At 42.0% G+C, this 14,055-nt stretch overlaps 1 protein-coding gene across 2 annotated transcripts in view; it reads left to right on the top strand.

The window, feature by feature from the left end:
- The first annotated feature begins 465 nt into the window (after nucleotides 1–465).
- The window catches only part of Slc35g2 (solute carrier family 35, member G2), a 21,961-nt gene continuing 8,371 nt past the window's right edge, over nucleotides 466–14,055 (top strand). The window contains exon 1 of one of the 2 annotated variants that reach the window (NM_001101483.1): nucleotides 466–603. The gene's annotated coding sequence lies outside the window, so the exon portion shown is untranslated. Of the gene's footprint in view, nucleotides 604–632; nucleotides 732–14,055 lie in introns of those variants that run through there. The other variant, XM_030244387.1, reaches the window with a different exon arrangement.

The following is a 14,055-nucleotide window of genomic DNA, read 5'->3' as shown; positions in this document are numbered from 1 at the left end:
TGGGGTATACAAACATTTGCATTGTCAAGACTTCTCCCATCTTGCAAAACCTGGGTAAAACGGTCAGGACTCAGGGATATCCCAAGATTATTCTGTCCCAAGGTTTATCGATACTGTCACCACTTCAAATATCAAGAAATAATTTTTAGTTCTTACAACCAGATAGAAATGAATGGAGAATGCTTCCTCATCTCTTCCCAGAGGACCTAGTCACCCTGGCTGGCAGTCGATTGCTTCTAAGAGCCCCCCCCACCCCCCCCAACCCCGCCTGCCCCCACTCTCCGCCCCAGGGCGTTGGCAGCTTCCATTGCCTGGGACGCTCACGCCTCTCGGGGAGGGCCAGTCCCCAGGTCTAAGCAAACATCCTGGTGGTCTCCTGCCGTCTTCCACTCCCGCAGCGCCTGCGGTGGGGGGTTGGGGCAGCGGAGAGCGCAGGCGCAGTGCCCGCGTCTGGCGCCCCTCTCCTTGCTGGCCGCCCCTGGCAGTCCAGGCTGCAGTGGTCCCCGCCGAGCGCGCGGCGGCCTCAGCTGGCTAGGGAGGCCAGACCAGGAGCGCGGGAGTCCGCTAGTGCCCCCGGCGCACCGGCCTAGCCGCGACTTCCAGGTAACTGAGCCGGTGGCGGGTGGGCAGCAGCGGGCGGTGCGGGACTCAGCCGTCTGGCCCCGTCGGGAAGAGGGAGCGCACCGAGCCCCACGTCGGTGGCAAGTGACCCGTAGGGCGCCTCGTTTGGGGTAAGGTAGGCTCCCGTCAAGCGCCCCGCCTACTTGATAGACCTCGGTGGAGCGCGCGTCTCTGCAGGACGCCAGAAAAGCCATCCAGTGCCCACTTCTCCCCGTTGCTGTCCTGGAGAACAGGAACAGCGGGGTGATAGTCAGCACCATCCTCGGGCCTGACACAGTTGCTTGTGTGGGCCCAACCCCAGTCGCATGATGAAGGTCAGGGCTTGTCCCTTCTTTGGCCCCGGAGCCCACACAAGCTCGGCGAGTGCTTGTGGCGTCATAGGAGTGATTGCGAATGCAACTTTCGAAAAATTACTGGGTGGTTTTAGGAGTCTGACAAAGATTTTGGATTTGCCATCACTTTCCTGTCTTGTGTCTTTTGAGTCTTGAACTCCAGATTAGATGGGTTGAGATTTTCCTGTTTCTTGACTCGATAGGGAGGAAGGACCAGAGTGTGGAGGTGGAGGCTCTGGCAAGTCAGTTTCATCTCATCTATCCACGTAGAACAAAATGCGGATTTTCTTGACGGAATTGGTTCTAGGTTTAGAATTTTACGCAGTGTGTGACCGTTTAGCTCATGGGGGAAGACGGGTCGCGGGAACTGGCAGGAAGAACACTCACTCTTCCTGGGGCAGCTGGGGGCGCTGCGCAGATCCACGTCACTACCCAGGCTGTCACCAGGCTCTGGTAGGAGCAGGAGCAACTTCCCGTCCCGAGGATTGAGGAGCTCCTAGACAGTCTCACACCAGGCCGGGAGGGTGAGGGGGCAGGCGCGGAGTGGGCCAAGTCTGCGGGCTCTTTTCGGGAAATGGCTTTGAGCAGAGTTGACTGTGTCCGTGGTGCTGAAGCTCCTCGTGCCCAGGTCTACGACTTCCTGGGCCTATGCCAGCCATATTTTCCTATTTTGCACCTTTGCCAAAAAATAACTCATGGCCAAAGCAAGCGGCCAGGCCGGAGCCGGCTAGACACTGAAACTCTTCACAGATGGGTTGAGCGTGGTCTCCTGAGGGAAACACTGCAGGGAAATGTGGTTCAACTTGGAAGAAGAGATAAAACCCAGCTTGCTTGATTTCCTAAAAGTACACACTGTGAGCAAGCACACCGGCCCTAATGTATGTGCATGCATGTGAAGGATATATGTATGAGTATATACCTACAAACATAATGCTCATCTCTTTTCAAAGCTATCATGTACCACAAGCCACACATTTCCCAGAACCTTTTGTGACTTATCTTTTTTTATTTATTTTTTGACTCCTCTTGAGTTTCTGGACTCTACAGCACAATTAATTTTCATAATCATCTGTTCCAACGTTCCAGAGAATGCTGTATTAGAGGGACTGGGAGTGTAGCTCTGTGGTAGAGCATCCACTCAGCGTTCAAGAGACCTTATGTGGGCTTCTCACTGACACAATCAATCAATCAATCAATCAATCAAACAATCAATCGACTGAAAGACAAAAGAAAGCATGCTTATTTAAAGAAATTTAGGTAATCAAGAAATACAAAAATTCTTTTGTGTGAGCACACATGTACTTTTAGATGGACCATTCTTCTGTCTGTTCTGTTTTTGGTAATCTTGTAATTATTGAACACTTATCTTCAACATTTTGTTAGAATAGACTAGTGGTTCTCAACCTGTGGGTTGCAACTCCTTTGGGGTAGTCACACATCAGATATCCTGCATATCAGATATTTACATTAAGATTCATGACCAGTAGCAAAGTTACAGTTATGAAATAGCAATGAAATAACTTTATGGCTTAGGGTCACCTCAGCATTAGGAAGGCTGAGAACCCTGTTAAAGACAGTTCTGCGGACAGCTTTTATGTTTGTTCACAGTTTTGGGACAGAGTCTCACTGATTCCCACACTGGCCTCAAATGCAAAGTTGTCCTGCCATAGCCTTCAAAGTGTTGGGATTGCATGGGATTATGGATATGTGCTACCAAGCCCAGCAAATGCTCTATGTTTTTTCTTTTAGACAGATTCTTTTAGACTTCCCCAGTTGGCCTAAAAATTGGTATGTAGACAAAGATGACCTTGAATTCCTGATCCTCTTACCCTCATCACCCAGAAGGTGAGATTGCAAGCATGCACTACCATGGCGGGCCTAATGCCTGGCCTAAGTATCTTAAGAACACAGCTAGAGATGTTGGCAGATAAGAGTGCTTGCCCTTCTTGCAGAGGACCTATATTTGATTCTCAGTCGCTAGATTGCAGCTTACAAGTCCCTGTAGGTTCGATTGCAGGGGATCTATGCTCTCTTCTGTCCTCAGAGGGCACCTGGTATGGACCAGGTGCACATACATCTATACGGGCAAACATCTTTACATATAAAATAAAAATAAATAAAGAACTCTAAGGGAAAAAAGATATGGTAAACATCTATTTTCTCAAAGATTTAAATGCATTAGATTAGACGGATGATAATGCATTAGGACTGACTAGAGGCACAATGTACAGCAATTTCTGCGTTTATTCATGTGACTGAAACGTCAATGCAGATAGACTAGTAACTCCCTAATTCTCCTTGCTCCCCAGCCCCTGGTAACATCTGTTCCCATCTTGTCTATGACTTTGCCCATCTCATGTACTCCACATAAGTGGGACCACACAGTGTTTGTGGTTGGTTTCTTTACTCAGCATAGTATCTCGTTTGTATTTTTCATAGGACAGAATTGCTTTCTTCTTAAAGGCTGAATGTTGTTTCTTTGTATTTATAGATGCTCCATTTTAAAAAGCTATTCATGTAATGATGGACACTTAAATTGCTCCGTGTGAATATAACCTCTTTGCACAAACACACACTTGTTTAATTACAATCTTTTTTGTTTTGTTTTGTTTTCTGATAGTGTTTCTCTAAGTAACTTTGGCCATGCTGGAACTCACACTGTGGACTAGGGTGGCCTTGAGCTCAGATATTCTCCTGCCTCTGCCTCCTTAGTGCTGGGATTAAAAATGTGTCACCACACCCATCTTAAGTATATACTATTTTCATTTATTTATTTATTTATTTATTTATTTATTTATTTATTTATTTATTTATTTATTTATTGAGACAGGGTTTCTCTGTATAGCCCAGGCTGTCCTCGAACTCACTTTGTAGACCAGGCTGGCAGAAATCCACCTGCCTCTGCCTGGGATTAAAGAAGTGCGCCACCATGCCTGGCAAGTATATATAGTCTTATAACAAAATTCTTGAAGTAAAATTTGTGGTCCAAATGATGGATATTTTAATTTTGATACATTTGAGACATTAATTTGTTCAAATATTTTTTATTTCCTCTTTTAAACATTTCCAAAATCACCACATTTAAGGAATATTTATTGGGCAACCTGTATTTACAAATTGTGCCTTTAAAAATAGATGAACATATGCTACTATAAATGGTAAATTTGAATTTCAGTAGACTCATCCTTTCGCCAAAAACAGGTCTTATCAATTGCTAAAGGGTTTTTCTAATTGGGTAGAGAGGAAAAAATTTTGTTCATTTATTCATTAGCAATATTTCTCACTTTGCGACTTATTTACTCATATATTTATTTTTCTATTGGCATGCTCACTTACTTTTTGATTCATATAAACTCTTTGTATAGTACCATATTCTGTTTGTTGTACTTTTGAAACAAAATCTCATCATGTATTTCTGACTGGCCTAGCTAGAGTTTCCTATGTAGACCGTGCCAGCCTTGAACTACAGAAATCTGCTTCATGGGATTAAAGGCTATGCTGCCACATTTTTTCTTTTTAATTTTGTTAACTTTGTTTATAGTATTATGCTGTATAGAATACACACACATATACATATATATAATTTCTATTTGAATGGTGTGTATGTGTATGAGAGTTTCTTTAACTGTTGCTAGGATGTAGTATCTTAAGAAATCAACTTAAGGGAGAAAGAACTTATTTAAGCTTATAATTCAAATCACAGGTGACCGTGGCGGGTAAGTCAAAGCTGCGAGGGTTTAACATAGCTGGTGCCATCACATCCAGAGCGGGCTCAGGCATCTGTTCAGCTTCCTTTCTCCACGTACACAGTCCAGGACCTGAGCAGGGAATGGTGCCTTTACAGTAGTGGGCCTTCTGATCTCAACTACTGTAACCATGACAACCATAGATATCCATAGGTATCCCATAGACAACAATAGGTATCCGCAGAGGCCCATCTCCCAGGTAATTCTACTTGTTGTTAAGTTGACAATCGACACTGCCATCACAGAGTGAGTCCATGTTCATGTGGGTGTGCATAGGTGTGTGCATAGGTGTGTGCATAGGTGTATATGTGTGCATATGTGTATATGTGTGCGTATGCATGGTGTGCATGGTGTGTAAGGGGATGGAGGATGCTGGGTGCTTGTCTCCATCACTGTTCAGCTCAGTTTTGGAAACAGCGTCTCTCACATAACTTGGAGCTTACCATTGGCTGGAGTGGCTGTGAGCTCCAGGAATCGACCTGTCATCCCTCTCCCCCTCAGTACTAGGGTTTCAGATCTGTGCTACTGTGGGCTTTCATGTGGGTGATGGGGATCTGAATTCAGGTCTTCATGCTTGCTCGGCAAGCACCCCACTGATTGGGACATCCCCATGCGTATTACAATACTTCTGTTATATTTTTTGGCATTTATATCAGCATTGCATTTCTCTATATACAACATAGTCATCCTTATCCTCTGATGTTCTGAGATTACAAGCATGCATCTGCTTCTATTGCTTTTCATATATAAAAGCATCTTCTCATGGGAACATTGTTTTAAGTTTTGAATTTGCAAATGATTCATTTGTAATTTACCAAAAAGATGCTTTAAACCCCAGATTTATTCTCTTATTTTCTTTTTAAATGTAGCTCATTACTAGTTGTAAACTATTTTGCACATTGAATAATAAAAATAATAATGTCACTTTTCTAATACATGCAAGGCCCTGGGTTGGAGTGACAGAAAATGGAATGGAATTAATGATTATTGATTTCTAATCCATATTTATCTACATCTTCTAAGAGAGGCATTATGCTATTTAATCTGAGTCTTCCAATGTGATATATTTAACATTTGGAAATCCACTTACAGTGTTTTTACTTTAAATGTAGTTTGTAATATTTTAAAACTGTTAGCATGCAATTTTAAAAAAAGCTATCCTTTAGAGTATTTTTAATGTAGCTGGAAGAAAATGTGTCTAAGAGCACTAATTAGCCAAAATGGGAACTTATGTCAGAATGTTTCTAAAAGGAGAACCACCCATTCACAAGGATGTATACATATAAGGCTGGTCAAATGCCTTTTGGCAACCACACATGATGGATCAATGTAATATATTTTCCAAAACAAAAGAACGATTATTTGGGTATTGTTGAATTATTCTGTATTATTTTCTTTTCAGGGTTTAAGATCATTTTGGACTAGACTAATGAGAATAACAATTTTTAAAAATATTTAGTTCTTTACTGGGGAGAGGGGTGTCACAACACCTGTATGGAGGTCAAAGGACAACTTGCCGGGGATGGTTCTCTCTCTGTACCACAGGAGTCCAGGAAACTGAACTCAGGTTATCAGACTTGGTGGGCAAGTGCCTTAACCTGCTGAACTAACCCTACAGCTCTGAGAATAACAACTTCATTGTTTTCAGAGGATATATTTAAAAACAACACTGATTATAAGAAATAAAAAGATCAGATTATAAAATAAAATCCTTCTAGTCAGTCCAGGTCTGTAGGAACCACCACAGATGTTAATTTGAAATAAATATTTTCAGATTATCACATTCATAACAATGACTGTGAGATGTATCAACTTTAAGATACATTTTAACTTTAGAAATATAACATTATATACAATGAACTTAATGTATCATAAGTAGGGTTATGATTTTTTTTTCTGTTCTGTTGGTTGGTTGATTTTTGAAGCAAGGTCTTACTCCATAGTCAGGCTGGCCTTGCTGTCTCTCTTTCCCTGCCTCAGCCTCAGGTGCTGAGATTGTAGCCATGTACCCTGATTCTTCTATTTTTCAAAAGAAAATGTTTTTTCATCAGAACATGATCTTAAGGTTTCAAACAGTCAACATCTTGTGCACATTTAGCTTACTGGCAGCTTAGTATAACTATGTAACAGTGGTGTTTCCTTGTGGTAAATTCCTAAACAGAGTTAATGCATCAGGTGGTGGTGTCGCACTGCACTGCAGGGAGCATTTGCATCTTTCTCATCTAAATGGCAACGTGGACATCCACCTGTTCCCTTGTGTTTCTGTGTTTTTAGCTGGATTGTATATCAGTCTAGGTATGTACTAGCTATTCTTGTTTTTCTTTTATGGATACCTTGTTATAGTAATCACATTGTATTTCTCTAGTCACCACTTCTGTTTCTGAGCATGCTCTAAAAGGGTTTATCTATCTGTGCTGGTGAGCCTTTCAGGTAGCTAGCTTGTTGGGAGCAAGTAGAATCAAGCAGAGGGGCCAACTCTGAACATAGAACAACGGTCACTCCGATTTTTTTTTAAATACAGCTGACAGAATAGGAGTTAATAACTTCTATTTCAAATAACATAAAAATAATATTAGGGGCTGGAGAGATGGCTCAGTGGTTAAGAGCACTGACTGCTCTTCCAGAGGTCCTGAGTCCAATTTCCAGCAACTCCATGGTGGCTCACAACCATCTATAATGGGATCCGATGCCCTCTTCTGGTGTGTCTGTGGAGGGCTATGATGTATTTGTATAAAAATAGACAAATAAATCTTTAAGAAAATATTTAAAATAGTCTCTGGGGTCTGGAAAGATTGCTCAGTGGTTAATGTCATTTACTGTTCTTCCAGAGGCCCTGAGTTTGGTTGCTAGCGTCTGTGTCATTATCACCTGTAACTCCAGCTCCAGGCATCTGATGCTGCTGTCTGACTTCTGTGCACACCTGCAGACATGTGGCATACATAGACAGACAGGGAGACAGGCAGACAGGCATGTGGGCCCATGTGTGTGTGTGTGTTTGCACAAACACACACACACACACACACACACCACAATCTTTGTTTTCTGTGCTTTGGTGTTTTGGCTGCATGTATGTCTGTGAAAGTGCCAGATCCCCTGGAATTGGAGTTACAGACAGTTCTGAGCTGCCATGGGTGCTGCTAATCAAACCCAGGTCCTCTGGAAAAGCAGTCAGTGCTCTTAACCACTGAATCATCTCTCCAGCTCCTAAAATCTTTTTTTTTTTTTTTTTTAAAGATAGTATTTGGACAATGGTAGTTCCTTCAGGCTGCCATAATAAAATGGATGGCTTTTAATCAACAATAGAAATTTGTTTCTCATCATTTTGAAGGCTGAGAAGATCAAGATTAAGACACTAGAAAATTAGGTATCTGGTAAGGTCTGCTTTCTGTTCATAGATGATAGTCTTTTGTGTGGCCCCATGGTGTGGCCCCATGCACGGGAGTGGCAAGAGCTCTGCTCTCATGGCCCAGTTATCCTTCGAAGTCACATATGGACATTCTTACATGACTTTGTAGGAAGAAAGACAGTCTAACAGGAAGGTTAGCACATTTACAAATCATAACTAAAAAAATTGTCCTGTCAGGGATGAGACACAGGATGTGACACAAACTGGGCAAACACTCTACTACTGAGCTGTGCTCACAGCACACAAACCATAAATTATTAAAAAAAAAAAAAGCCCTGCACACGATTTGTATCTCCTCAAAGAAGTAGGCTTAATAAAGTCAAGAGAATATATAGAGAGGCATAAATACATCCTGTAATCAAACACAATTTTAATTGAAGCTTATAAAGTTTATTTTCAAAATATTTTAATTCACAAAGATGGCTAAGTTTCTTGATGCTTTTCAACTTGGATAGACAGTGTTGCTATCCATCCTTGAGACCTTCTGGCGGATCTCTGCCAACACCAATGTACCGAGCAATCTTAGGGTCTATGGTTCTCACAACGAGGATCAGACCTATCTCAGTTATGTGCTCCAGGAAGTTTTGCTTCCCGATGGTCTGAACAGAAATGTAACCTTCTGGTGGCACGGGGTCTGCGGTAAGGCAAGAGGGAAGAGCAGAAGCCTTTTCTAACTGGGCTTTCCCCAGCATGTTAGAGCTGTGCTGCTTATAAAAGCCTTGCTTGGGCTCCGTGCTGAGCACCAGAAGAGGGCATCAGATCTCATTATGGGTGGTTGTGAGCCACCATGTGGTTGCTGGGATTTGAACTCAGGACCTTTGGAAGAGCAGTCAGTGCTCTTACCCGCTGAGCCATCTCTCCAGCCCCACGGTGCTGTTCTTACACACTGACACATCGCAGTGCCGGCAGGGCCACTGCTGTTTCCTCTTTGCCAGTTCTCGCTCCTTTCCCCTCAGGTTTGTACCCAGGAAATATCCTCACTTGGAGGGAAATGTCAGAGACCAGCTGAGATCATGGAACTTGTTTCTGACTCTTGATTAAAATTTTAGTTTGCTCTATAAATGTTAATGTACACACATAATTAAAAATAATGGCTTGTATATAAAATTATATTGGTGCACGGTTTACTCTAGGTTCACATAATTGTTGCTGTACAGAACCAATGCAGTATAACACTTTATGTGCACATAAACACTATTTCTCTTATGATTGCATATGGACTCAGTCCTCATGCTAACATTTTACTGGAGTGTGTTTAGTCACTTCCTGACTGCATATAATCAGTGACTTGGGAGTGAGTTGTTTTTTATTTAAGACACCACACTGTCAGTCAGCAGCTTTACTGGACTCTTTAAGAGCCTGATAAAAGGAACAAACTCTGTGACCCATTTTTCTGATGACATTTGCTTTACCTTTGTCTTCTGTCTGTTGCTGGATGAGCCACTGTTCTAAACAGGAGTGACGGTTTGAAGGGAGAGTGAGTGTGAGGGAGGCTGTTAAGCCAAATTCTCCTATTACTCCAGAGTCAGGAGTTATGGGAGAGTTAGACTGGAGACAAAGGCATGCATCAGCTGGTTTGATAGAGGATTAAAAGCCAACAGTTAAACGTGAGGCCAGCTAGGCCAGAGAGTTCCTGATCTACCAGCATTTGTTGAGTCTGGTTCTGAGGTAGGACCTTCAAGATATCAAGAAAAAAAAAGTAGTCAGCATCCTCGTTCTTGGGAGTGGTGAGAGTTTATCAGGGGCTATGTTTACATGTGCACACAGCCCAGAGTGATAGTTTGTCCAGGACTGCTACAACATCCCAAGAACCAAGTGTTCCAGAGCCCAGGGAAGGAACAGGTCGTTAGAGAGAAGCTTCTCCAAGTGAGTGTCCAGCCCCCATTATCTCATGTGTTTTCTTATGATGGGAATCCGGCTCCTGGTATCCTCACTCTATTTATTTGCTCTTTCTCCTTTGATGTAACCATTGTCCTGACCCCATCAGCCACTTCCTTGACCCAAATCTTCCCAAGACTCCATCCTGCTGGTTCTGCCAGCCTTCTTCACAACAGTAAATAAATAAGAGAGCTGTGGACCAAGAAATTAAAATCTCAAAGGTGCTAATTACTTGTGAGAACCCTTTACTGGATCTTCAAGCCCAAGGACGTCTACTTATAAACGGTATCAATGAAGATACTCAGATAAAAGTAGGCTCTTGGGTGATGAGAGATGGAGAGCTAAGGAGGCAGAAATAAAGATCTGGACAGTGAGTCAACCCCAGGGACTTGACCTCCATAAGAAACATGGGGGATCAAGGGAAGGGCAGCCAATTGAGGGCCATGGATGGAGGATTCTCCAAACACGGTTAAGCTTCAAGGACCATTCACCCAACATCCCTAGGACCACAAATACCCTTCTGTGTGTTTTGCTCTGAAGACCTTTTTATGGCATTTATTTAGTGTATGTCATAACACACTTGTGAGAGTCAGGTTGGTAGCAAGCACCTTTGCCTACTGAACCACCTTCCCACCTCCTTTCTCTGATGTGTTAGAAACACATTGCATTAAAGCATAAAAATACCACTCTATTTCTGAAGAGGGAAACATCGCTTCTATGAGCAGCTTCTGAAGTCGCAGTCTGAAGAGATGGATGACATTATCTTCTGGTTTAGTGCTGACTCCACTCCTGGACCAGAGCATCGGAAATCTGTGCATACCTTAGAGAACAGCATGCGGTCCATCTGTTCAGGTCATGTTTTCCCACATTAACATGCAGATTTATGGGGCGGTAACTTATGTAAGAAAAGCCAATGGTAATGATGTTAGATTCTGTGCTGCCATTTGGAATCTACATATATTTTTAGCCTGTCATGAAAATACCATAATGCACGCATGCAAGCGCGTGCACAGGCACACACACACACACACACACACACACACACACACACGATTCTTTCAAAAGCAATAACAAAGGCATTGCCCACAGTTTGCAGTCATTTGCCTGTTTTGGTTTGAGCTCTAGACACCACCCATTCATATTTCCCCTGTAAAGTGGTCTGTTTACCCACAGCTTTCCTTCCACAGATGGCACAGATATACAAGAATTATGCTGGCTCCTCGGCTGACTTGTCAGACTAAAATACAGTAATGATATATGTTTTTCTTCTTAAGAAAGTAGGTTAAACTTTTTCAGATTTTAAATAGATACTTATATAGAAAAATAAAAAAATAAGTACATATGCATGTATGCACATACATATGAATTATTTTATATAAATAGAACCCGATCATGAATATTCTTTAGGGGTGTGTGTGTGTGTGTTTTAGTGAAAAAATCTGTGTATCTCATATTGGCTTCAGACTTTCTTCATAGCCAAGGATGTCACTGAACTCCCTATATTCCTGCGTTGGCCTTCAGAGTGCTGGGGTTACAGGGCTGAGCTGCCATGTCTGGTTTATGTGGCGCTGAGCATCAAATCCAGGACTTCATGCATGTTGGGCACTTTTCCAAATGAACAACCCCATCCCATAAGTACTCTTTTATAAATTTCTTTTGGTTCAATAATATGACATAATTATTTTTATATCGGTATATATACATAGGTATTATCATTTAGTATTTTCCTTTAGGCTCCTCTCCACTAATGGGTAATTACGTTATTTCTAATTTTTTATCAAATAAAGAGAAGCAAGGTGACTACCCTCATGTGTGCATTTTATATGCCTACTGATGATCTCCTTAGGTTCTATTACTGGGATTGGCATGGCTGGGAGAACTCACACATATAAAATCCTGATCCATGTTGCTAGCTAACTTATGATGGCATGGACTACACAATGCTTGTCGTTAATGCACAGAGTCCTTGGCAATGATGGGGACTTGATGAAGTCTTTTCACCTTTGCAGTGTGTATGTGTTCTACATAAATAGAGTATGGTGATTGGTGTACTGTGATTTTGATATGTCTATGTATATTATGTTACCTACCAGGTATTGTGAAATTTAATTAAAAATGTGATTTACAATGTGGTCTGAAATAAGAGGGCATCTAATGACCATTTCTTAATGGTCTTTGGGATTTTACTGAAATACAGTATATGGAAAGAGATGACTGAATTGTGACTTTTAAAAATTATAACATCATTCTGTTATGTGAAGAATCAGTTATGATTAAAACAAATCAAATCTGTAAAATTTTGGGACTAATGCACTGTAGCATTTCTGGACTTTGGCCTAGAGTGGGGTTTGAGAATTCTGGCTTGGTGCTCACAGAGATAAACAGCAGGAAGAACAGAGCAGATGGGAGCAGGTGGTGCATGCAGTGTTTCAGGGCTCAGAATACACTACTGCTCCTGGGGTATGTCCTCCTCCTCCTCCTCCTCTTCCTCTTCTTCCTCCTCCTCCTTTTTCTCCTTCTCCTCCTTCTTCCTTTTGTTCAGAGATTCTTACTTATCTAGGATGATTGGAGGACATCTTTGAGCTCACTGGGATGTTTGATATTCTTTCATAAGACTTAGGTAAATGATAAGCAGCCCAAGTACATCAGCAACACAAGAATTTGTTTTACACTTATTTAGCATGTAATCAATACAATAAGTCAATGATTTAACCATGGATATACCTATAAAATATAAAATACAAAAGGTGATTTTAGCTGGGCCTAGTGCTACACACCTTTAGTCTCCACACTCAGGAAGCAGAAGCAGGAAGATCTCTATGAGTTTGAGGTCAGACCGAACTACATAGTACGTTCCAGGACAGCCAGAGCTACACAGTGAGATCCTGTCCCCCTCCAGCCTCTCCTTCAAAAGAAAAAAGAAGATAATTTTATTCTTGCCATTTTTCCTAGCCATGGCTCTATTATCCTTAATAGAGTCAGCAGCAAGCTGAATTTAAAGGTGCTGATTTCAGTGCAAATTGATTTTGCTTAATTTTTTTTTTTCTTTCAGGCAGAAAGTAATTGTCAGATGATAAGTATGTGTCATCTGAGACTAGCATATTTTATGTAAATTGATAAAACTGCTTTTCAGAGATTGAAGGGCTCTTTGCTGGAAGGGGTGTGCTGAGTATATGTTGTGAGACTTGGTGCTGGGGCTGTAGCTTGACATGTGTGAGGCCCTGGGATCGACCTCTGAAATCAAGGGAAACAGAGGGAAATAACATAAATGGTGAAACTCTTGCGTTTTAGCGTGTTCTTAGCTGCCAGCCAACACATTCATTAGTGTGCCAGGATGACTTTTAAAGTGTCACAACATAATTGCTCTGTTTCAAACCAGGCATCATCACCTTCACACAAGCCAAATCTACTCACTGTTTGAAAACTGCCACATATAGTCATTCATACACACACACACACACACACACACACACACACACACACACACACACACACACACAACGTTTGTGAAAAATCTTTTTTAAAGCTCCCTTTTCAAAATCCTGGTATTGCCAGGCCCAGTAGCAAATGGGAAAAAGGCACAGGTCAGTATTTCTTGCTGCTTTAGCATTAGAAACCCTTGCTCCGTCCTTCAGTGAGGCCAGGTATCATCCCCTGCTATCACTCTGGGGTCGCTACCATTTCCTTATTGTAATTTTTTCTTTTTCCCTTTCTTTTCTTGCCTTAGCGGTTTGGGATGGTCTACAACTGATGAACATATATGAGCAACAGGGGCTCAGAGCCTTTAAAAAAACAATAGCATCTCAATTTAGGCACGCCTTCTCATTCCCCAGCTGGAAACATGCCTAGATGGAACACTTTAATTTGCCCCCTTGTTTCTTTCTGAGTACAGAGAGAGTAGTTGGAAAGAAAAGAATGAGCCGCGATGGGTCCAGTCACTGTTTAGAAAGACAAGGAAGGATGAGTCTCTTGGGGCCAAGTGAGTACAGTTGGTTTTTGTCCAAGACAGCTAGGCACTGGGGGAATTGTTAGCCCCACGGTACTAAAGTCTCCCACAGCAGAGACCTGAGTG

Source organism: Mus musculus, chromosome 9 (assembly GCF_000001635.26).
Source record: "Mus musculus strain C57BL/6J chromosome 9, GRCm38.p6 C57BL/6J".
Lineage (NCBI taxonomy): Eukaryota > Metazoa > Chordata > Mammalia > Rodentia > Muridae > Mus > Mus musculus.
Note: the sequence above shows the minus strand (reverse complement) of the source record. Positions and strands in the feature narration are given on the sequence as shown.